Below are 23,952 nucleotides of genomic sequence, written 5' to 3' on the forward strand. Positions count from 1 at the left end.
AGCCTACTCAGGCCACAGTCAATGGGTATTTCCTAATCGCCCAGGTCCTGCAGGCTGTCCCTGGGGCAGAGACCTGGGGTTCCTGCTGGACGCTGGGGCAGCAGTCCTGGCTGTTAAGAGTGCTCTTGGGGTCCTTGTCTTCCCCTCTGGCTCTCTGACAGCAGAATTCAGGCTGAGGCAGTCACTGGGCGGGGATGGTCAGGCCCTTGTGCCCGTGATCAGAGCTGTGAGACAGGTATGGAGCTGTGAGAGGATCTAGGAATAGAAAATGGTTTCGTGACCTTGGAACCCAGCATGTTGGGGGTGTTGGGGTGGAGGTGGTGGGGTATCAGGGATGAGACAGGGCCAGATCATGAGGGCTTAGAATGTCCTATTTCTGCATCCTTCAACATTTGGGGAGACAAAGGAAGTGTCTTCTCCTTAGGCGGAGTCATTTTTCCAACTGTTCAGGTAACATGTTCTCTATGTGTTTATCTATCTATCTATCCATCTATCTATCTATCTATCTATCAGTGTAGAAGTATTTAAAGCATGCAGTTCAACCTCTTCCCATAATCTCTTCCTCGCCAGGGCTAACCACTGCTAACTAATTCCATATATCATATCCTTCCAGACTTTTTTCTGTGTACTTATAAACATATTTTAAAAGGAAAAACATGAGATCACACTAGATATATTGCCCCGTCACTTGATTTTTCACTTAATATATTGTGTAGATCATTCTAACCTTCTTCTCTATCCTTTTACGCCCATTGCATGGATAGTCTTTAAATTATTTTATCAATTATTAATCCTGTTGGTGGCCATTTAGATTGTTTCCGGTGTTTGGCTATTTATAAACCTCACTCAGGGAACCTCCCAGTTTGTACCTCTGTGTGCACTTGTGTTATGGGTCCTTTGAGAATGTTTCTGGAAGTGGAATGTCTGGGTCAGAGGTCACGCACATTTCAAGGTTTGATCCATAGGCCAGATCAACCTCCAGAAACTTGTGCCCACTTATCGTGTACAAGAGGCCTCCTCCCTCCACCCTTGCCAACCATGACATTATCAATCACTTAAATCCCCGCCAATCTGATAGGTAAAACTGATTTCTTTTACATTTCTTTGATCACTAATGAAGTTGAGCATATTTGTGTATGTTTTTTGGCCACTTCAACTTATATGTGAATTGCCTATGTATGTCACGCCCTCAGCTCATTTTTCTATTCATCTGTCCCTTTATTCAGTAAACATTGATTGAGCACCTACTATGTGTTAGCTACTGTTCTGGTTAGGGACCTAACAGTGAACAAAATTGACCAAAAAAACCCCCCTCTGCTCCATGGGACGAGCTCTAGTGAAGGAGAGACAGCCAAGGGAAAATAAACAAGTGAACTACAGTGTGTGTAGTATGAGTGTTAGGTGCTAAGGAGAAAAAAATAAAGCAGGTGAGGGGATGGGAGGTGTTGGGTGACTTGAATATGGTAGTCAGGAAGGCCTTACTGGGAGGTGGCAGTAAAGAAAAGACCTGTAGGAAGCGAGAGAATGAGTCACACAAATGTCTGGGACCCTGAGTCAGGAGCAGGCCTGGCCTGTTCAGGGCTCAGTGAGAAGGCCACTGTGGCTGGAACAGGGTGAGGGAGGGAGAGAGTGGGATGTGTGACCAGAGAGGGATCAAGAACCAGATCACGCAAGGCCTTGTGGGCCACCCTAAAACCTTGGCTTTTACTCAGAATGAAGCAGGGAAAGCAGGGAGACATGGAAGGTTCTGAATAGTGATATGACATGATCTGAATTTCATTTTAACCAGATCATTCCATATACTGTGAAGGGGGCCAGAACGGGAGCAGGGAGATCAGTGAGTAGACTGTTGCAATGATCCAGGGAAGAGATGGTGGGGGCTTGGGCCAGGGGGTCTTGACGGAGGTGGGGAGAAGTGGACAGATTCTGGGTGCTTGTTAATGGTAGAGCCAATAGGATTTCCTGGCAGATTGGATGAAGTGGTGTGTGTGTGTGAGAGAGAGAGGGAGCCAAAGATTACTGTCTTAGTCATTTTAAGCTGCCATAACCAAATACCATAGGCTGGGTGGCTTAAACAACATATATTTATTTCTCATACTTCTTTAGACTGGGAAGTCCAAGATCAAGGTGCTGGCAGACTCAGTTCTTGGCGAGGACCCTCTGCTTGGCTAGCAGATGACTACCATCTCGCTATGCGCTTATGTGACTCCTTTGTGTGCACATGGAGAGACCAAGCTCTGGTGTCTCTTCCTCTTCTTACAAGGTCACTAATACCATCATGAGGGCCCCACCTTCATGACCTCATCTAACCCAAATTACCTCCCAAAAGTCCCACCTCCAAATACTATCACATTGGGAGTTGGGCTTCAACATACAAATTTTGGGAGACACAAACATTCAGTCCATAACAATGACTCCAAAGGTTTTGGCCCAAGTAGGGAAAAGGATGGAGCTGCCATCAACAGAGACGGGGCAGAGAAGTGGGTTTGGTGTAATGGAGGAGAAGAGCTCAGCTGTGGATAGGACTGGCTACATAATGTGTGGGGGCCAGAGCTAAATGAAGGTGGGTAGCCCTTTGTTTAAAAAATAATATTAAGAATTTCAAAGTGGTGACAGTAGAGCATTAAACTAAGCCTGGGACCTTTCTGAGTGTAGGGCCCAGTACGACTGCCCAGGTGACATACCTGTGAGCAGGCCTTGGCTGTGGACATGTAAAGTGTGAGATGCTAGTAGACATCTGAGTAGAAATGGATACGTGAGGATGGAGTTCAGAGGCTAGGTCTGAACTGGAGATACAAATATGGGGTCATCAGCATAAAGATAGCATTTAAAGCTATGAGATTGGATTAGAGCATCAAGGGAGTTGAGTATAGGTAGAAAAGAGAAGACCTAGTCCTGGAGCCTCCTTTGGTCCGAAATTAGGGAGCTGAGGAGGCACCGAAAAGGTGACTGAGAAGGTGCACTGAATGAGGTGGAAGAGAGCCAGGTATGCTATCCTGGAAGCCAAGGGCAAGACATGTTTCAAGCATAAGGTCGAGTAAGATGCAGACTGAGCATTGATCATGCATTAGCAGTGGGGAGGTCACAGGGGAACTTGGTTCAGTGATGGTGGGAGGGTGTGTGCAATGCATCTTATTGACTTGCAAGAGCAAACTGATTTGTAAGAGGGTAAGAGATTTAACCCTTTTGCCTGTCATATGTTGCATTTTTTTTTCCACAGTTTTGTGGGGGGTTTTTTTGTCATTTAAATTTATGGAGTTTTTTTTTTTTAAGCCCTGAAAAGTTTTAAATTGTCCTGTGGTCAATTCTGTCACTATTTTCCTTTAGAGTTTCTGGCCTTACCCACTGAAGAGTTTTGAAAAGTTGTCTTATGTTGTTTTCTAGTTTTCATGATATTTAAAAATATTTAAATACCTAGTTCATTCGGACTGTTCTTATGTGTGTGGTTTGAGGATAGGGATCGACATGGTTTTTCCCCAAATGACTAGCCAGTTGTTTGGACACTGTTTATTGAGTGAGCTGTCCTTTCTCCCTGCTCTGAAGCTCCAATTCTATCATGTGCCAAATGTCCTCACACTCTCATGTCTGTCCAGGCCTTGCTGTTTGATTCCATTGATCTTTGCCTGGGGAAAGATTTAGGAAGTCCAGAGAATAGGTAGACTTGGCGATTGATTAGGGCTAGAGTGTGAGGAGGTGGGAGGAGTGGAAGGAAAAAGCAAAGGGAAGTTGGGGATGATGGGAGCTCTACAGTGTTGAGGGCCTCCTATGTGCTGTCACAATTCCGCAAGGTTGGTATTCTATATACGCGTCTGCAGATGAGGAAACTGAGGTTCAGAGAGGTTTCATCACGTGTCCAGTGGCGTCAACTCTTAGCATGTGGAGTCAGCCTGGAGGCTGCTCTCTCTGGCTCCCATGCCTGTGTTCTATCCATCCCAGTGATAGGGGAGGTGAGAGGGGTTGGGTTTCAGGAAGGCTGGAAGGGCTCCAGACACAAAATACCACCCCACCCCCCCACTCAGCATTCCCGTCTGCCATTTGGCTGGATCTTGAAGGTTTTCCCATTTCAAAGAGCAACCTGTTAAAACCAAAATACTCCTGGCAGGGAATCACACGTTAAGTTTACAGCTAACATCTTAATTATCAGTTAACACCTCTGCAGGGATTAACTGGCAGCCAGTTGAGGACACTGAAGGGGGGCCTATTCCATGTGTATCTGGGTTGGGGAAGGCCAGGAGAGGGGAGGGGTGAAAGCGGAGGGGACAGGTACCTGGCAATTCACAGCTTTTTCCTGGAAAAGAGGGAGGTGGAGCTGGATCCTTGTGGGAGGGGAAGGGGGAGAGGAGCAAGGGAGCAAGCTCTGCAGAGCTGGGGGGAGGGGAAGGGAGGGGCATGGCAGCTTCTCCACAGAAGCCTGGGGCTGGGGCTCCTAGAGGACCTGGTGTCTACTAGACACGTGCTGTGTCCTGGACACAGAGGAGATTGTCACCTGCTCAGTCCTGGTCTTGAGAAAGTCAGGAAATCAGCCACCACCATCCACCCTGGGCACCAGCTGCCAACAGTCGCTCAGAGCTGGGATCTGTCTCAGGCACCCAAACACTGGATCTGTCACCCAGGCCTGAGGAATTGGGGGAGGTGAGAGGCTGATGGCTCTGGAACCTCCTCTCTCTCTTTGAGAGCCAGTCTGCTCTGCGGGTCAGGGCTCCGTGCGTGACCTTGGTCGCAGCTCTGTGTGTGAGGAGGGTCCAAGCTCACTGTGTGACTAAGGACAAAGCTCTGTGTTTGACCAGTGTTGAGGGTCCTTGTGTGATGGGGGTTGGAGCTCCATGTTCAGGAAGGTCCGGGCTCCCTGTGTCACCAGAGTCGGGGCTTGGTGTGTGACCAGAGTCTTGGCTCCCTGTGTGATCAGGGTCGGGGGTCCCGTGCGACTAGGGTCAGGGCTCAGCGTGTGACCAGGGCTGCAGCTCCTTGTGTGAGGGGGGATCGGGACTCGGTGTGAGCAGGCTTTGGGCTCAGCATGTGAGCAGGCTTTGGGCTCAGTGTGTGAGGAGGGTCTCAACTCGGTGTGTGGGACCGGGGTCTGGGTGTCAGGGCTCCTTGTGTGAACAGGATTGGCACTCAGTGTGTGACCAGGCTCAAGGGTCAATGTATGAACAGGCTTAGGAGGGGCTTCCTCCCCCCTTTACTTCACTCTGAACAGAGGGGGAATGATCTGTGTCTTTGGGGGATATTTGTGTCCACATGTAACTGGCTGCCCAGCTGCTTCATCACTGTGTTGGACTCTGTCTTAGCCTTCCTGGGACTCCGGGGCTAAAAGCAGCTCCCTCATCTTCCCTATTCCTCCCTATCTTGTCCCTCCTCTCCCCTTTTCTCCCTTCCCCTCCCCTCCTCTCCTCTGCCAGCCAACGCTGGCCTTGCACCCAGTTGCTGGCAGACAGACCCGGAGACACCCAGATACCCTTCCAGCTCGAGGCTGGCCCGAGTCCTGCGTAACCTGCAGTCAGGCACACCTCCACCTCTTCCCTCCTTCTCACCTGCACACCCTCCCTAAGGTGCTCAAGGGCTCAACTGGGGAGGGAGCCTCATGGGAGGGGGCAGGTAGTGATGAAGTCAGACTTCCAGGAGGGGAGGAACTGAGCTTGATGCCTAGGAACAGGCTGAGAGAGGCTCCAGAAAGGGGACCTATGGGAGAAAAGGCTGGGGGTCTCTGGAGGTGCTGGAGGTGGGGCCTGTCAGTGAGTTGGGGGGCGGCTAGGAGGTGTGAGGGGTCAGATGGAGGAGGCCTCCATGGCCACCTGAAGACCGCTTTAGCAGTTCAAACCTGCAGTAGGGATGCCTAGAGTGAAAAATAGACCCAATTGTTCATTCAGCAAATGGGCACCTAGTTGTCTAGACTAGGCACATCTGTGAACCAAACAAAAAGTAGTTTCCTGCCCTGCAGGACCTGCCAGTCTACAGGGAGGCCATGACTGTCTCAGTTTTAACACTTCTCAGTCCTGGGATTGTTGGTCACCCTACCAGAAAGCCATTCTGCACTGGAAGCTCAGCCTTTGCCCCTGGCAACCCACAGCGTCCAGGCAAGCTGTGCTGGGCCTCTTAGGACCTGGATGTCTAGGTCATGGTGCCGGCTGTGCCTAGGAATTGTGAGAAGCAACTCTGGGCTCCCTGGGGGGCGGGAGTGCTGAGGAAGGAGCGAGGGCCAGGGGCCTCACCGCAGTGGCTAAGATGCTTTTAGGGCCCCAGGGGATTGAGGCCAGATCCAGTAGGTGCACTTGATTCTGAGGCCTGGGGAATATGGGGGGCCTTGAGGCAGGAAGCAGCGGCCGAGCTGTCCATGCTTTTGTGTCCACCTTCCTCTGCCCACCGGAGTCTGGCTACCAGCTGCCCTGGTCATCCTGTACTGGGTTGGGAGGCCTGGTTTCTCTGTTCTGCCCCCGACTTGCCATGTGACCTTAGTTCAGTCAATCCTGAACCTGGGCCTCTGTGGCCTTACCTGAGACACGTCTGTAACTCTGGACCAGAGCTGTCTGAGGGAGGGACTCTGGACCAAACCACAAAATGTGGCCTGGGTCAACATGCTGCTGTGGTCACTGTTGTGGCTCAAGTGCCTGCCCTTAGGGTGCCAGCTCTGGCGACCACTGAAGAGCCTCAGGTAGGGCCGAATCCCCGTTCTTGTGGGGGAGACAGATGTATGAACTAGAGGTTGAACATTGGAGGCCCCAGCCAGGGATGTGGCTTATGGATAGGTTTTGTTCCATTTTAAACAATTTGTTTTTTCTCACTGGGATATAATTCACGTACCATAAAACTTACCATTTTAAAGTGTACAATTCAGTCTTTTTTAGTATATTCACAAGATTATGCAACCATCATCAGTATCTAATTCCAGAGCATTTTCCTCACCTCAAAAGGAAACCCTGTACTCATTAGCAGTTACTCCCCCTCTTTCCATCCCCCAGGCCCTGGCAACCACTAATCTGCTTTCTGTCTCTATGGATTTGCCTATTCTGGACATTTCATATAAATAGAATCATACAAGAGATGGCTTTCTGTGACTAGCTTCTTTCCCATAACAATGTTTTCAAAGTTCATCCATGTTGTAGCATGTGTCAGTATTTCATTCCTTTTTATGGCCTGATAATATTCCGTTCTCCAGATATTCCATATTTTGTTTATCCATTCGTTCATGGACATTTAGATATTTCCACTTTTTGGCAATTATGAATACTGCCACTATGAACATTTGTGTAATGGTCTTTGTGGGAACCTGTTTTCCATTCTCTTGGGTTTATCCCAGGAGTGGAATCACTGGGCCATAAAGTGGCTTGGTGTTGATGCCTTAGGCAGGGCGTGTGCTCTCTACTTCTCAAGTCTTGCCCATCTCCCGATTGCATTACCTACACCTCTTCACTCACTGTCATTTCCTCTCTGGTCCCTGTAGGCATCTAAGTTTTCAGCCTTTGATTACAGAACAGTGATGGAGAGAAACACAGGGGGCTGTAGCAGCCAGAGAAGCCTCCTGACCTGGGGAGGGGTCCGGAAGGGCTTTCTGGAGGAGTTATCACCTGAGCTTAATTTAGGCTGAGTGGACTTTTTTTTTTTTAAACTTTTAGCTGCACCACGCGGCATGTGGGATCTCAGTTCCCTGACAAGGATTGAACCCGAGCCCCCTGCAGTGGAGGCACGGAGTCTTAACCACTGGACCGCCAGGGAAGTCCTGAGTGGACTTTAAAAAATAATAATAAATTTATTTACTTATTTTTGGCTGCGTTGGGTCTTCGTTGCTGTGCGGGGGCTTTCTCTAGTTGCGGCGAGCAGGGGCTACTATTAGTTGCGGTGCGAGGGCTTCTCATTGTGGTGGCTTCCCTTGTCGTGGAGCTCGGGCTGTAGGCACGTGGGCTCAGCAGTTGTGGCTCTCAGGCTGTAGAGCGCAGGTTCAGTAGTCGTGGCGCATGGGCTTAGTTACTCTGTGGCCACGTGGGATCTTCCCGGACCAGGGACTGAACCTGTGTCCCCTGCATTGGCAGGCGGATTCTTAACCACTGCGCCACCAGGGAAGTCCCCTGAGTGGACATTTTTAAGGGCAAAAGGAGTGAGGGAGAGTGCTCCAGCGGGAAGCAGAAGCAAAGAGGTGTGAAACCTCTTCCTCTTTCTCTTCCCTGAGAGGTGAGCCCTGGGGGGGCGGGGGGGCGGTGCTCCAGGGGCCAGCCGAGCTACCCTCTCCCCCTTCCTCTAGCGCTTACCTGCTGTCTGTCTTCTCTCTCTCAGTCTTCTCTGTTTCTCTGTTTTCTTGTTTTTTTTCTGTCCTTTCTGTCGTTTGTTTGGGGAACTGCAAACAGTTCAACGGGCTGGAGAGGAGAAGAGGGAAGATGAGGGAGTGAGATAAGCCAGTGGTCTTAAGCCCCTCCAGAGAGAGCAGGGTGGGGTGAGGGGCAAAAGGATGGGGGACCGAGGCCCTTCCTTAGCTATAGGGGCCGAGTCCGAGAACCTAGAACAGAGGTGACCCTGAGCCAGAACACTCCATGTCCCAAATGGCATCCAATTTTCCCTCCCTCGGGGGCAGATGAGAGGTGGGATGGGCCTCGCCAGGCTGGACCAGGCCTGCAGGCAGAGGCGAAGCGAGGCGCCCAGACTCGGAGCTGCACACACATCTTCCCAGGTTTCTGCTCCACTACCTAATGGGTAATTATACCCTGACATGCACGGAGGCAAAGAAGGGATTTTCTGTGAAGCAAAATCTCCCGTGAAATATTCAGGCCATGCTGGGCTTCGCTTCCCAGGCACCTAACCACTGCTGCTTGGCTTGGCCACAGTTTGAGAGGCCACATGTGCCTAGAAGGCCGCATGGGGCTTTTTATTTCTTTCTCGATAGGGAGAGTTTTTCATGGACTAGGAAGAACCTTGGCTTTGCGCCTAAGACGCTGCGTACATACGTGTGTGTGTTTGCCTGTGTCGCCTCTGCACATTCATTTGTGAACTTGGCCGTGCGTGTGTATTCTGAGGGTGCGTGCTTACACATGACTGTGACGCACCCTGGCATGGACAGTGCATTTCACACGGCTCTCTGGGTTGTCTCTGAAGGTGCTTCTCCACTGTGCCCTGTTCTCTGATTCTGGGGAGGCTGCCTATGAGACCCTCTTGGTGGGTGAAAGTCCACCCTGTGTGTGAGTTCTGCCTGTGACTAGCATGGCACTCAGGGTTGTGGGTTTGCACTGAAAGCCTTGAAGTCCTCACAAGTTCAGGGGCTCAGAGGTGTCAACTGGTTTGCTGCACATTTGAGTCAAGCTTTGCCTCTCTTCTCTCTGGCTTATCGTTTGTTTGGTTTCCACCAAGTTTTGAGTGCTTGATGGAGGCTTGGGGGAGCATGTTTGCTTCTGAGAGTTCATTGCACTGGGACATGTCTGTCTCTTTGTCAGTGCCCCCGAGCCCCTAACCCTAACCCCACTTGTCTCCTCTGGCCCTTAAAGCCCCTGTATTTGCACTGAAGGTCACCCTTCTCAACCCTTGCTTTTGCATTTAATTTACTCCTCCACATTGCACAAGATAGGCAGGACTAGAATTATTGTACCCATTTGGCAGATGAGGAAACTGAGGTCCAGAGAGGCAAAAGACATGCCTGAAGTCACGTGGTGAACCAGGGCTTCAAGCAAGATCACTAGCTTCTCCTCGCTGTGTATGACCCCTTTGCCTGCAGCCGCAGCCCTGGCCCTTGGTAGAGGGGACCCTGCCCAGAGGAAACAGTCCCCAGTTTCATGAATGAATCGAGCTGGAAGGTGCTTCCTTCTCCACATGGAACTCTCCTCTCCCCTGTCATCATTCAACATTGTCCTGGGGAGACAGCCACAGGGCTCTTTTCATCTCCAAATCAACAGGCAGGGACGCAGAGGCAATAATATTGACATCCATCATTGATATTTCCTTATTGTGGCTGTAATTAGCAATTCTTCCATGGCTGAGGCTCGATCTGGCAGACAAATGGAGGAGCTCCAGCTGGTTAATGTCAGCCCGTTAATGTCACAGTGACACGGCTGATGGGGGTGGGGGTGGTGGCCTTGGGTAGGGAGAAGGAGAAGCGAGAGGCTGAGCAGAAGGTCGACAGCTCTTCCCTCCTCCCCAGGCACTTGTTCTCCTTGAGCACAGCCCGCTAGAGCACCCCTCGTCCCGTGTACCCCAAGAGAGTTCACTTCCCAGGTTGCCTCCTTCACACCCCATGCCCCCTCGCCCCTCCCTCTTCTGCCAGGACAGCTTGGATTAAACAGAGGCATCCACACCCCTGGGAAAGTCCACAGGCAACAGCCTGAGGTCCCCCACATCTCAGGAAGCCTCCCCAGAGGTGGGAAAGCAGCTCCTCAGCCCTCTGTCTTTCTCCTCCAGCTGGGAGAATGCCCCCCAACCCCACCCCCAGTCCTGCCACGTCAGATCTGCATCCCCCTGCTGGCGCTGGCCTCCACGGCGAGGCAAACACAGCCCCTTCCAGCAGGTCCTAGCACACCTTCTCTCATCCGTGTACATTCTAAGCAAAAGGGCTAAGGTTAGCACTCCCAGACCCTTGGGAAATGACTTGTCCATTCAGTGAAGCCTTCCCCTCTTTCCTCCTCTCAGGGTCCCTCCACCCAGATCTCTTTAGATCTGTTGGTTCCTTGAGCAGAGAAAGCCAAACCAAACATCCTCTGGTGAGGTTGATTTACTCAGCCCTAGACATCTCCCCACCTCCTTTGCTGCCAGCCTGCCTGTTCTCTGCACGCCTAGTCTAGGGCTGCTTCTAACTAATGATAAAACAAATAATAGCGGCCGTTCTTGTTCCTTGGGTGCTTACTCTGTGCCAGGCACTGTTAAAAGCATCTTTTAAGCATTTGATCCTCATAACAACCCTATGGGATAAATACACGTATCATCCCCATTTTACAGATGAAGAAAACTGAGATGCAAGGAAATTAAGCTAGCTGCCCAAGATCACAGGGCCGCTAAGAGGTGGGCAGCATGAACCAGGATGTGTGGCTCCCAAGCCACCCTCCTCTGCCTCTAGCTTTAGCCCATCAAGTCGTTTCTTCCACCTGCATCTCTACTTCATGAGCTCCCAGGGCAGGCAGGGACCACATCTTCCTTGGTCCCGCAGCAGGTTCTCATAGTCGGCAAATGAGGTAGTGGTGGCAACAATACATTCTTTGGAGCTCTGCATCATGCAGATGGCTCCCCTCCCAGGGCTCTCTGCTGCTCCCAGGAGCACCGTGCACTCCCTGAGGACGGAGGCTTCATACACTGTATGCCGCGCTGGTGGTGTCTGCTGAATGAAGGACCAGCATCTGACTGTAAGACTCCCTAAAGCACATCTACCCCCTTGAAAGAGACCTTCGAAGCTGTGTCTCAGCTTACGCTGGGACTTGGCAAGGATGTCCACACGTTCGCATCGTTCATTCATTCATTCATTCATTCATTCAATAAATATTTGCTGGATGCTGGGTACTCAGTGCCAGGCCCTAAGGAGAGCCTTACGCATGCTGAGATGAAGGTTCTGGCCGTGCTCTGGGGGAGCCCACAGCCAGTCAGGACAAGAGCACAGCCAGACCTGACCAGTGCTAGGTTAAGTCTTGCCCCATCGAGACAGTACCAGAGCATAATGTGGGTATGATCACAATGGGGGAGGCAGGCTGCACAGAGGAGGAAACATTTGAATTCATTAAGGAGAGGGAAGCGTTTTCAGACTGATGGAGAGGGAAGGTCATCACAGCAAAGGAACAGCCTGTGCAAAGGCTCTGAGTCTGAGAGAGCCAGGCAGACTCAGGAAAAGGCAAGGAGTTCAATTACAGAATACCCAAGGGGGCCTGGCTGTGGAGACAGGGCAGGTGTGGCTGAGGGAGCTGTCGGGAGGACGGGTGCACCTCCTCTCTCCTGCAGATGCTGGAGAGATGCACTGCAGGGCGTGTGAGGACAGAGGCCAGGGCTTCTGCAGATGGTCACAGGCCCAGCACACATGTCGGGGAAGCTCAGCGTTGCTCCTTTCCTGCCTGGTGTCGGGTGAGGCGTGGACAGGTCTGAGCGTGGTGACTGAGCCCGCTGTGGAGGGCTCAGTGTGAGGACAAAGGGTATCCTGACCATGCTGGGAGGCTGCCTCGGGCTCAGGAACTAGGTGCTGTGGGCTGCAGCTGGCCTGGAGGGCACCCATGGCTGTGGCTGCATCCACTTGTGCCACACCTCCAGTCCTCACAGTGACCCCTCCGGTGGGGTCAGCCTTATCGGGCAGACGGGAGACTGAGGCCCCACAGGGGCAGGGCCATGCCCAGGGTCTCACACGAGCGGTGGGTGAGCATAGGGTTCCTCCCGCCCTTCAGCGGGATGTTGGGGTCCTCAGCAAGGACAAACCCCCCAGCTCTCAGGGTTCAGGATGGAGCCAGGGTGGCCGCCATGCAGGGCGCAGAGAAGGCCTGGCTGGAGAGGAGTTGGTGCCGGGCCTGCCGAGGGCAGAGGTCTGGCAAGGAACCTGGAATGTGGCAGAGGAGGACACCTCCCTCTGGAGTCTTACCACAAGAAGGTTTTCAAGGATTTACCTTGAGCCCCTAGTAGTCTCTGGGGAAAATTTCTCTCACATGCCTCATGGGGCCCAGAAGAGTCCACGAGGGAACCAACCATTGTCCACTGTGTGCCCGTGACTGTACCAGCTCATATTTGAGTGTACAGCCCTGCTTCTGTTTGCACATGCAGGTCTCTGTGTATGTCATGTGCGTGTGTGTCTGATGGAGTGTGACCCTGTGAGTACAATTCTGCATCTGTATGTGTACACCAGAGCCCCTGGCCATGACCAGCAGCCCTACCGGACAAACCCTTTTCCTTCCACCGGAGCCAGAAAGCTACTGAACCTCCCGCTGCCAGGCCTGGGCCCAGCTCTGCCCTCCCCTCACAAAGCCCTTCCCTGAGTGCTAAGGTCTAATCCCTTGGGGACAGGCATTGTGGGTAGACCTGGCATCAAGGGGACAGCTAATGCTGGGAGGGGCCATCCAGCTTTTTTTTTTTTTTTGCGGTACGCGGGCCTCTCACTGCTGTGGCCTCTCCCGTCGCAGAGCACAGGCTCCCGACGCGCAGGCTCAGCGGCCATGGCTCACGGGCCCAGCCGCTCCGCGGCGTGTGGGATCCTCCCGGACCGGGGCACGAACCTGTGTCCCCTGCATCGGCAGGCGGACTCTCAACCACTGCGCCACCAGGGAAGCCCTTCATCCAGCTCTTTTTTGTGCTCGCCCCCTCCCTACCCACCCCTAAGTGCCTGCCATGGGATCCTGAGAGGTAGGTACCCTCCCCCTGCCACTTGTACAGCCCCCATGATGGGGAGCTCATTGCCTTCCAGGGCAGCATCAGTGTGACCTGTGGGACGCTGCCCAGGGTGGAGAGGTCAGGAAGGCCAGAGGGTGGGGTTAAGGCTCAGCCCTGACCACTCAGGGCCTGGGGCTCTCCCCCAACAGCCAGGCCTGGGGCTCCAGCTCCTGGTGGCAAGGTCAGGCCTGAGTATTCGGGGCCTTTCACCTTGTTGTCAAGAGCATATTTTAGCTATTAGTGCTAGAGCAAGGGATTTGGGGAGGATTTCTCTCTCATCTCCCAGAGCTTTCAGCAAGCTTCCTCCCTTCCCACCACCCCTCTGCCTGCCAGGCCTGTGAATAACACACACACGCATGCACACACACTCATACCCGGTGTTCCTATGTGGCTGAGAGAGAGGGAGAGAAATCTGGGTCAGTCTCCCAGGGAAAGCTCCGTGACATCTCCCCACCTTCCGCAGCAGATGCTCAGTGTTGCAAACTCAGACTGTGGTCTGAAGGCCAAGGCCTGTCTCAGTCCTGCCTCAGATGCCCTGTGGTGGGACCCCAGACTCACCCCTCCTGGCGCCTCCCTGGGCCTCTCTGTGCAGGTGACCTCATGTTCTGGCCTCAGTGTTTCCCCAGCCAGGCCCCGGGACTCACGGTTCATTTTTGCCACTCTCTGCTGATTGCATGCAGGGTGGCAGAAGCTCTCCCTTCCCCCATTGGACCCTCCAGCTTCAGCCCCTGGGTTCTGCGGATGAGGGGAGGAGTGGCTGGGGAGGCCTGCCTGGAGCTGGGGCCTGTGTAATAGCACTCCCATGGAGAGAATGCCTGACACAGAGGAGGGACCCCTAGTGGTGGAGTTTCAGGCAATAGGCAGGGTCTGAGGTCTGGGTAGGATGCCTCAGGGGTGGTTAGGGGTTTCCAAGAGAAGGTGGACAGATAAACGTCTAAAGACATTACTGCCATTTCAGGATGGACTCAGCTAAGTTAAATCAATGTCTGAGACAGGACCTCAGTCCAGGGTGGGAGCCTAGCCACTCCCAGTGAGCTCAGGGAGACATTCACTGGACTGGGGGCAGGGCGGGGAGGGGTATTTCCTCTTCAGCTGGGAAAACGGGATCACGGGGAATTGCTGTGGTTTAAGTCACCCAGGGACACTGGATGCCTTCCCCTACCTCCACCCCTGGGAGACACCAAAGCCACATCCTTCTTACCGCCCCTGGCACACAGTTCTCAGGTGACCCAGCAAATCTCTCCTTCCTTCTACCAGGGCATGATCATGGGGTACTCAGTGCCTGCCCAAGAATGTCTGTTTAGTGAAAGGGTAGAGAATTGATTTGATTTAAGCTAGACATTGGAAGGACTTCCTAATGCCACTGGGGTAGCCTTAGCCTCAGGGTGTGATGCAGATGGAGGTGAGACAGATCCTCGAAAGGGCTGTCGTGTGGAAGGGGGGAACCCGGCCACCCCCAGCTTCCGTAGAGGCCAGTTCCTGCCTGCCAGGTGTGGGGAGCGGCGGCTGCCTGCCTGCAGGGGCTTCAGCTTGTCCCAGAACCTCCAGGCCCAGAGCCCGCTGGGATGCTCATCTCTTTTCAGAGTGCATGTGTCCCATGTGAGGGCTGGCTGTTGAAATGCTGGTGTCACTTGTGTGGATGTGTCGGCACACATCTGCGCTGTGTGTGTATGTGCACAGGATGGCTCAGGAGTCGCTTCATGGACTTAAAAACTCTTTTGAAATATGGCAGCAGAGACCATCCATCTTTAGGGGCTAAAGGGATTGTTTTTGAGGCCATGGAGAGGGTGGCTGGCCTCCCTTGACTCACCAGCCACTTACGGAGTGAAGACTCCCAGGCTGGAGCATTCAGGGAAACACTGGTCTGGCTGTGAGAGGAGTTAACCAGGGTCAGGGAAGAGAGGGTGGCGCGGGTGGAGGTTTGAGAGGTGAGGGCAGGGTCATGCATGGCCTCTTGAGATGGGGCCCCAGAGCAGGACTGGGTTTTTTTTTTTTTCACACTGGGGTCCCTGTGGCATTATTTAGGCTGCTGGACAGCCTGGCCCCTCCTTGAGAACCTGTGGAAAGGAGTTTCCTGCCCCCTCATTCCCAAGGGCCCCAGCCAGGCCCATCCGTCTTCCCTTCTCACTACGCCCGGGCCCTTCCCTTGCTCCCACTCCCTCCGGCCCTGGCCAGGCTGAGCTGCAAGCACATGCTCAGGGCCCCTCGGGCAGGAGCCAGACCGCTGGGGCAGCCGGGGCAAGCTCAGTTCCCACCGGGAGGGCCCGAGCTGCCAGCACGTCATCCCCTGAGAAGCTGGCTGGCTCAGCGCGTGCACTGGAGCCCCCAGAACCCCACGGGCTAGGGGCACACACACGCTCACGCGTGTGAGTCCTCCCAGATCAATAGGGTAAGGAAGTGGAAAAGGTATAATTCAATCTGTCAGCCCGGTTACTAGTTATTGTGCTGGCGGTGGCTCCTGCCCCTCCTCTGCCTTCTCCTCTCGCCTCCATTCAGAGGGCCAAGCAGGATCCTGCTGGAAGGAGAGCTGGGCCGCGTGCAACGTGGGCAGTGTCCCGGGTAGGAATGACCCGTGAAGACTGAGGCAGAATCTGGGACAGCCTCTCCCTGCCCAGAGCCATTGGCCCTTGGAGGGTCTGCAAGAACATCTGAGTCAGCATAGCCATCGTGCAGACAGGGAAATTGAGGCCCAGCGAAGGTAGAGGGCTGACTCGTGCCTGTGTGTGGTGAGGGCCCCCCTGTCCCAGCTTGCTCAGCCTGCTCTGAGAAGGATAGGAGGAAAAAAAGGAGCAGAGGGTGGGGAGGCCAGGGAGGAAAGGGGTGTAGGATCTAGAGTGGTGTGAGGATGTGACCAACTGTTCACTCGGCAAACGACGTCTAATGCCCTGGGCCAGAGAAGGGCTTGTCTCCACCCTGCCCTCAGGGATGGTGGCCCAGCTGGGGAATGGACAGGGACCTGCACTGTGTCTCATTTGGAGCCTCATATGGCCTGGCAGGGTAGGCACTGTTATCCCCATTTCATATGCACAAACTGAGGCCCAAAGGGAGGCCTTTCCAAGGCCTATGTATAGGGAGGGACAGTGCCTGCGCATAGGAGACACAGACCTGCTCCTGGTGAGGGGTCCCCCACAACTGAACACTCTTAGCGAAGGGAGCTTTTCTTGTTCCCTTGAGGCAGAGCTGGGACCAGCTCCTCTGAGAGAGGCCGGCGCTTGCCTTTAGGACACCAGACTTCTTAGTTTGTTCCTTGTGCTGGCCGAGAATTTCTTCTGCAAGTCTGACCACAGTCCCTCATGCTTTAACTTCACCCTGCCACTCCTGTGGGATCTTGTTAATCCAAAGGCCCTACTACCTCTCCTCGGTTCCTCTGACTTCTTCATTCCAGGTGGGTATGGGGGCATGCACACTGGCCCCTGCGGCCTGGCTAGCCCGTGAGGACAAGGGGAAAAGCTGACCTACCCCAGCCTTCCCAGCCAGGCCTGTTTGAGAATCAGTTCACCTTTGCCCAGCATTGCCATTCGCATCACAGTTTCTGCCCATCTCATTTCTGTTAAACTCATTTGCCATCTGAAGGGCTTCATTTTCTACTCTGTTTGCCCATAATCACCCCCCAACCCATCCCCATCTCCCCAGCCTCCCCCTGCAGTGCCCAGAGCAGTGGTGGGCAGGCAGCCAGGCTTGGGCACAGCTCAGTGCCTCCCCTCTACTGCCAGCCTTCCCTCCTGCCTGTCTTGGGAAGAGGCCTGTGTTCCAGGCAGGCATCTCACCCCTACCTCTGTGGATTTCCCTGCTCCCAGACCAGACTCCTGGTTTGGTTGAGAACTAGGGGCAGACTCTTAAGCCCTTGAAGGCTTTTCACCCTTCACTCTCTACCTTCTCCACCCACCCAGGCTAGGAAGACCTGGGCAACATCACCCTGAAATACAATGCTCAGAGGCCCAGGTCTTTCTTATTATGTGCCCCCCACACGACAAGCTCCAAATTTACTCTCATCCCAAGAGAAGCTGACCTTAGATGGTTGAGCAGGAAAGCAAGATGGTTTTTTAAACTAATTCATACTAAGGTGTGAGTGATTGGTAGCAACTTATCCTGCCTATGGTGTTTGTATTTGAACAGAAGAGCATTATAGTAATAGTGTTAATAATAATAGCAATAATAATCACTAACACTCAGTTTTTGCTGTGGGTCAGGCACTGTTGTTAACACTGTACAAGTATTAAAAAGCTGTATTAAGCCATTTAATTAATCTAATAACCCACATTAATTGGGAAGAGTGTTGAGGGGAAGAGTGTTGAGGGGCAGGAGGAGAATGGGGGAGCAGGAGGCAAACCCCTGCCTCCTCCAAACCTCTACCCCAGTTGTACAGAGAAGTACCAGTACATCCCCATTGTACAGGGATTACCTCCCACTTGGCACAGAGAAGAGAGTCCAGTTGTTTTGCACTGCAAACTATGTCAGGCATTCACTTGAGGTCACCTTGCAAGGGCAAGAGAGTCTCTGCTCCTCCCTGGGGGCTCACGGTTCTCCCAGGAGACGCCTGGGAGGCTGGTGCTCCAGGGTTGGCAGCCTTCCTGCAGGAACCTCAGAGCATCCCTTAGAAAGTCCCTTGGTGCTGAGGGTCATCTCACAGGCCCCCTGAGAAGTCAAAGGCAACGTCCTCCACGGTCTCTGAACCCCTCCAAGTCTCCTGTGGCCAAGCAGCTGCCCGGCCCTCTGGCCACACCCTTGACTCTACAGTAGGCTGGACATGACCCAGAGCCTGTCTATAAGCTTGACTTAACGTGAGCTTCAAACAAACCCTGTAGGGTGAGTGGAGCTTGGATGAGGATCCCCATTCTGCAGATGGGGAGACGGAGACTCAGAGAAGAGAAATAACTGTGCTGAATCCTCCCATCCAGAAGGATGCCCTGATGAACTCTGTAGTGCGGGGCGAGGAGGGCTTATTGCATTCTGACAGGGACCTCACCACTTTAAACAGACAAGTGTGAGTTAATGGTGGCATTTCAGTCTCCACCCCTTTCCCTCTCCACCGGGCGGTCTCCTGTTTCCCCCCAGGGACCCCCCGTTGGAGAAGGCTGAGCACTTGCTCCTAGGCTACCCCCTCACCTCACCCCAGCCTCTCCTGCCTGCCAGCTTGCAAGGTCAGGTTGCCTGGTAATTCAGTAATTGTTCTGGGAGACTTCCATTATACATCTCCCAGCCGTGGCCGGCTTTTCCCATACAGCCAGCCGCCCTATCCCGCAGCCCATTCCGTCCAGCTTTCCCTGGTAATGACCGCTCATCTGTTCCTTGTTTTCCCCATCCCCACAGCCCTGTGGGCAGGGCCCCAGGGACTCTGAATTCAGAAAGAAGTGACATGGCTCTGAACTGACCTCAACCACCAAATGCTGTATGGTCTCAAGCAAGCCACTTCCCCTCTTCCCCTCTCTGAGCCTCCGTGTCCACACCTGGGACGTGGATCTGGCCAGATGGCTTTGGGGGTCTAGTGTGACAATGTGTGGGAGCTGGCAGGGTGGCCACTGTGATGAGGGTTCCCTTGGGAACCATGCTTGAGGGGCCTCAGGGTGGAGGAGCCCAGAGTAGGGCATGATTGCACCTGCCTCTCTCAGCAAGTCAGGAAGACTTCTCAGAGGAGGTGGCATTTGGGCTGGACCCTGAAGGATGACCAGACTCTCCTACATTTGGGGTTGGGGACAGTGATGTATGGTATTCTAGGGCCCTACATGGAGGCATGACCAGCCTGGGGCCTTAGGATTTCTTACTTGCAAATCTGACCACATCAAGCCCCTACTTTTATACCCTTCAGTGGCTCCCTGATGCCCTTGGGCTAAAGTTCCCATTCCCTTGGGAAGCTTCGGAGGCCTGGCAAGATCTAGTCTCTGCCAGCTTCACATACTCGAGCCACTGTCTCCAGCCTTGATGAATTTTTTAAAAATTCTCTAGAGGTTATAACCTTTGCACCAGCTGCTCCTAATTTGACTCTTTGACCACGATAAAATTTGACTCTGTGACCAAATAAAACCCCGACTCCCTTTTAGGGCCCACAAGGCCCTATGTATCTGCCTACTCCCTCCCCCTAGAGCCCACCCCCTCTCTCTCAGCGTCCCAGACCCTCACACTGAATCCCCATGTTTGTGACTCAGCTTATGTATGCCCAGCTTAAAGTAGCCACCAGGTGACCAGTCATCCTGGTCCACCTGGCACCGAGGTATTTCCAGGGTGCAGAAGTTTTAAAGGTAAAACCAGGACAGTCCCAGAGACATCAGGATGATTGGTCACCCTAATTCCCCTCCAGCCCTGCTGCCAGGCCCACCTGTTTTCTTGTCTTCACCACCCTTCTGCTGGAAGACATTCATTCATTGAATGAATGAATGAGGAGCATGGACTTGGACCTGGGCAAGCCTCTCCTCCTCTCTGGCCTCGCTTTCCCATCGATACCATGAGGGTGGGCTCCCAGCCCCAGTGCATCCAAATGCAGCAAACTGGAGAGGAAGGGCAGTGCCCAGCTCAGTGAGGGGCTGCGCATGAGCTGGACTGCAGGGTGGGCAGAGCTGGCAGTGGCCTGGCAGCAGGGTGGGGCAGCACGGCTGGGGGAGAGCAAGTGTCTAAGCGCTCACCTTCTTAGACATCCCACTGTTACCTGAGGGCCATTTCTGGGCCAGGACATTGGTCCAGACCTAGGATTGGGGGTGTCCAGAGTGATGACACCAACTGCCAAGCCCCACTCCCCTCCCACCCCCGGGGAACAGATGGCCCAAGCTTGGGCGGGCGGCAGAGATGGGGACTGGCATTTGTGTATGTGTGTGGTTTTTTAAAAATCTGACACATTTTTGTCACATCTTGGTGCATCAGAACAGTAAAGGAGGCGGGAGTGTGAAGAATGTTTTAACTCGCAACTTTGTAACAGTTCCAGTTTCTCCAGGCCTCCTCCCCCTCCCCCAAGCCCCTGTGGAGGAGCCTCAAAGCCCATCTGTTCCTGAATCCCTGCTCCCAGCTCCCCCCGCCCCCATCCATCCATCCATCCAACCATCCATCCATCCTTCCTTCCTTCCTTCCTTCCTTTTCTCCCATCAGCTGAGAGGGAGGGAGAATCAGAGGAAGCAGGTTGGTACTCCAAGAGGACACTGGGCAGGGAGGCAGGGGCCCTATTTCTGGGACTACTTGACACCAGACTTGCTGTGTGACCTTGTGCAGTTTCTGACCTTCTCTGGGCCCCAACTATGTGCTCCTAAGGGCTCAGGCCCATCCCCTTTGGGGTTCCCTGACTCTGACACTCATAGAAATGTCTGGGGAGAGGGGATTAGAAATGGGAGAACACAGGAGGGATCAAGACAGGGAAGTTTTGGGTTTAGAGCATCCAGGGAGAATGGCCCCAAGGTGGTGAAGGGGAGCCACATTCATGAAGCCAGACTAAGTGGGTCCCAACCTTCACTCCCTTCAGGTTTGGGGCTTGGTCCCCCCATTAACTCCCACTACACCTAACCCACCCAGGGTGGTTCTTTGCAGGTGATCTGAGTTCTGGGCAGCTGCTCCAGGGTCAGGTGGAGGGATCCAGGCAGTACTAGGGACCTAGACGTCCCTCCACTGCACCGCTGTGCTTGTCTGTCCTGCAGGGCCCTGGGAAAGGAAGCAGATTGGGTGCCAGGCCCTGGAAGATTTGTTTCTCAGCCGCCTGCCCTACTGTCCCCAAGCCTGTCTGGCACTAGCTTCCATTTCATTAGTCATGGAAATGCCAACTGGCCTGGAAAATCATGAGTCCACATAGTAGGCTGGTAGGAGCTGCCCTGGGCATGGAGAGCAGTTAGAGGCATGAACGGGCCCTGCCCTGGGGCAGCTCAGCCATGGCAAGGGCCCAAGCCTTGCTTCCTCATTCCACAGCTCAGAGACCAGAGCTGCTGGGTACCCGTGCTGTGGCTTGGGATGGGGGCAAGTAGCTGGTGCACGATTGCCAGGAGCAAAGAAACAAGCCTCAGTTCCATACTGTTTCCTGTATCCATCCACACCTAACATGGAAGTCCTAAAGTCCAGGAAACATACCAGGGAGCAAAGGCAGAGGGAATGGGGAGGCAAGGGAGCCCCCTCCTACCCTGTTAGGCCAGCTCACTCTGCTCTGCCTTTGAAGGTGAGAAACAAAGTCTGCATCAGATCAGAAAAGCCCCCTCCTCAGGGCTGCGGCAGCTCCTGAATATTGCACCCCCCTCCCTGCACACTGGGTAGGACTTAGCACCCCCAAAGAGTCCCTGCAGGAGGTGGTCTTGTTTGCTCAGGAGGTTAGGTTCTGGCCAAGGCAGCTGAATAAACCAACATTATCCACGTTGAGGCCTAGGCCTGGGACCCCAGGGCCCAGCTGAGTCAATGCCATGTGAATCTCACCATATGGGCGCAGGGCGGCTGCGGCAGGGAGGAGCTGGGGTTGCCATGAGAACCCGCATGCTGGCATTTCCTCTTTGGGGGAGGCTGAACCATACTTCGCAGGCGGTGTAGGCTTCTGAATCCCATTTCTCTGTGTTTTTTAGGAAGGGAAAAAGGGCAGGGGAAGGGGGTGGGAAAGGCAAGGAGGGAGAGACGGAGTAAGACGCAGGGAGCAGTAGAAGGGCGGGGGCTCTGTGGGGCTGTTGAGGGTTGACTGGGGTCCTGTGTTCCCCAGAGCTCAGCCCAGGGCCGAAACAGGCCTAGTGTCCCCTGGGACCCCCTGTCCAGGCCTTGGGTAAAACTTTCCCTTAGAACATGCAGCCCTGTGCCCTACCTGAGGGTTCACGTCAACCCCGCGGCCCTTTCTGGGTTCCTCACCCTATCCCTGTCTCCTGAGTGTTCACCCTGTGGACAGTGAAACTGGGGCAGAGACAGCAGAAGACTCGGGCCCTTCTCCTGGTCAGGGGCAGGCATCAAAATCTAACCGGAGTACATCATAGACTCATTGGGTGGTAGTGGAACACCACCTGGCCGGGGCAGATGCGGAAGGCTGCCTGGAGAACGGGGAACCGTGCAGAGGTGGGAGGTGAGGCTCAGGAGGATTTGGGGAGCTGAAAGGAGAGGACTGTTTCCACCCATCCATCTGGTCAGGGATGGAGGGGGTAGGTATGCTACAGGCTTTGGGGTAGGTACAGGCTTTGGGGACATGGCTGTGAGTCCAGCTCCCTCTTTTCATACCTGTGGTACCTCTGGTAAATGAGCCTCCTTGAGCCTCAGTTTCCTCATTCTGTAAAATGGGGCTGATAGCCCCTACCTTGAAGGGTTCCTGTGGTGTGCACACAGCACAGGCCCTAGAATAGATCTCATTAAATGGTAGCTGCCACTGGTGTGGTCATTCAGGACATGATCTCTGGCATTTGCTGGGGACATAGGGATGAGTTTATGTGGTCCTGAGCCTGGAGGGGGACCTGCCCTGAGCAGAGGCGTGGTGGTAGGACCTAGTGTGGCCATGTTCCAGGTAAGCAGTAGGGTAGAGAGGGGCTATCCGGATCAAGAAGAGTGAGCTGGCAGAAAAAAGGCTGGGATGGCAACTAGGGATCTTGGGTCTGGGGGCAGAACCGGGCCATGTGGGCAGCTCTAAAGCAGGACCGTCGCCTCCATTGAATCTCCAGCTCTCCCCTAGCTCCTCTTCCTGGAAGCCCTGCCTGGCGTGTCTGGGGCGGCCAACCTTCCTTCTTGGGAAGTCCCCTCCAGACCCTTGGAAAATGGGGCTACTTAACAACACGGTGACACCAGCTCCACCAGAACTTCCTGATGTGTGATGCTGGGAAAGCCTCTCCTCTCTGACTATAAATGGGTTTATAGAGAGCTATCCTTCCCTCCTCCAGGGGCTGATAGGGCCCTGTGAGATGATGGGGCAAGCTTCCTTTAGGATGTGTCTAGAGAAAACAGGGCAGGGAAGTCTGGCTTTATTCCGGTTGAGGAGGTGGGGAGGGCAGGGGTGGAGAGTTGGGGTGGCCTCAGCTCTGGGTGTTGCCAACAGTGATAACAGAGCCCAGTATCAGGTCCTACTATGTGTCAAGATCTTTGCATCTCATTTCATTCTTACAATAACTAGGGAAGTAGCATTATTCCCATTTGACACCTGAGAAGACTGAGGCTCAGAGAAGGACAGTAACTTGCCCAAGGTCACCCAGCTAGGGTAGCAGAGCTAGGACTAGAACCCAGGTCTGCCTAACTCGTAACCCTATCCATGACCTCTCCAAGCCTCTCCCCTCTGACGTCCACCAGCCCTCACAGACTGAAAGGCCCCAGTCCGGCCTCTCCAGTGGGCCACTGGGAGGGGTTACAGGGACACTATGCTCAGCAGAGTGGAAAATGAGGAGAAATGGATGCTGAGCAGCAGGCCCCAATCCCCAGTGGCTGGAGTCTGACCACACCCAGCCAGCCTGGGGCAGACACAGGACCCCAGCTTAGGAAGAGCATGGTCTTGGCATCAGGTATATTGAGACTGACAGAAATTTGCTACTTACTCACTCTGGTTCCCCAACAAGGTACTGAACCTCTCTATGCCTCGGTTTTCTCACCTAGAAAACGGGAACAGAGTGGCACTGTATCAGGCAGACTAGATAGGTTTTGCTGCGATAACAAACAACCTTAAAAATCTCAGAGACTGGGCTTCCCTGGTGGCGCAGTGATTGAGAGTCCGCCTGCCGATGCAGGGGACACGGGTTCGTGCCC

At 53.7% G+C, this 23,952-nt stretch overlaps 1 protein-coding gene across 1 annotated transcript in view; it reads left to right on the top strand.

Annotated features, from left to right (window-relative positions):
* Positions 1 to 23,952, top strand: part of LINGO1 (leucine rich repeat and Ig domain containing 1) — a 79,255-nt gene that overhangs the window by 15,066 nt on the left and 40,237 nt on the right. The window lies entirely within an intron of this gene.

The sequence above is a fragment of the Physeter macrocephalus genome, chromosome 11 (genome assembly GCF_002837175.3).
Source record: "Physeter macrocephalus isolate SW-GA chromosome 11, ASM283717v5, whole genome shotgun sequence".
Taxonomy (NCBI): domain Eukaryota; kingdom Metazoa; phylum Chordata; class Mammalia; order Artiodactyla; family Physeteridae; genus Physeter; species Physeter macrocephalus.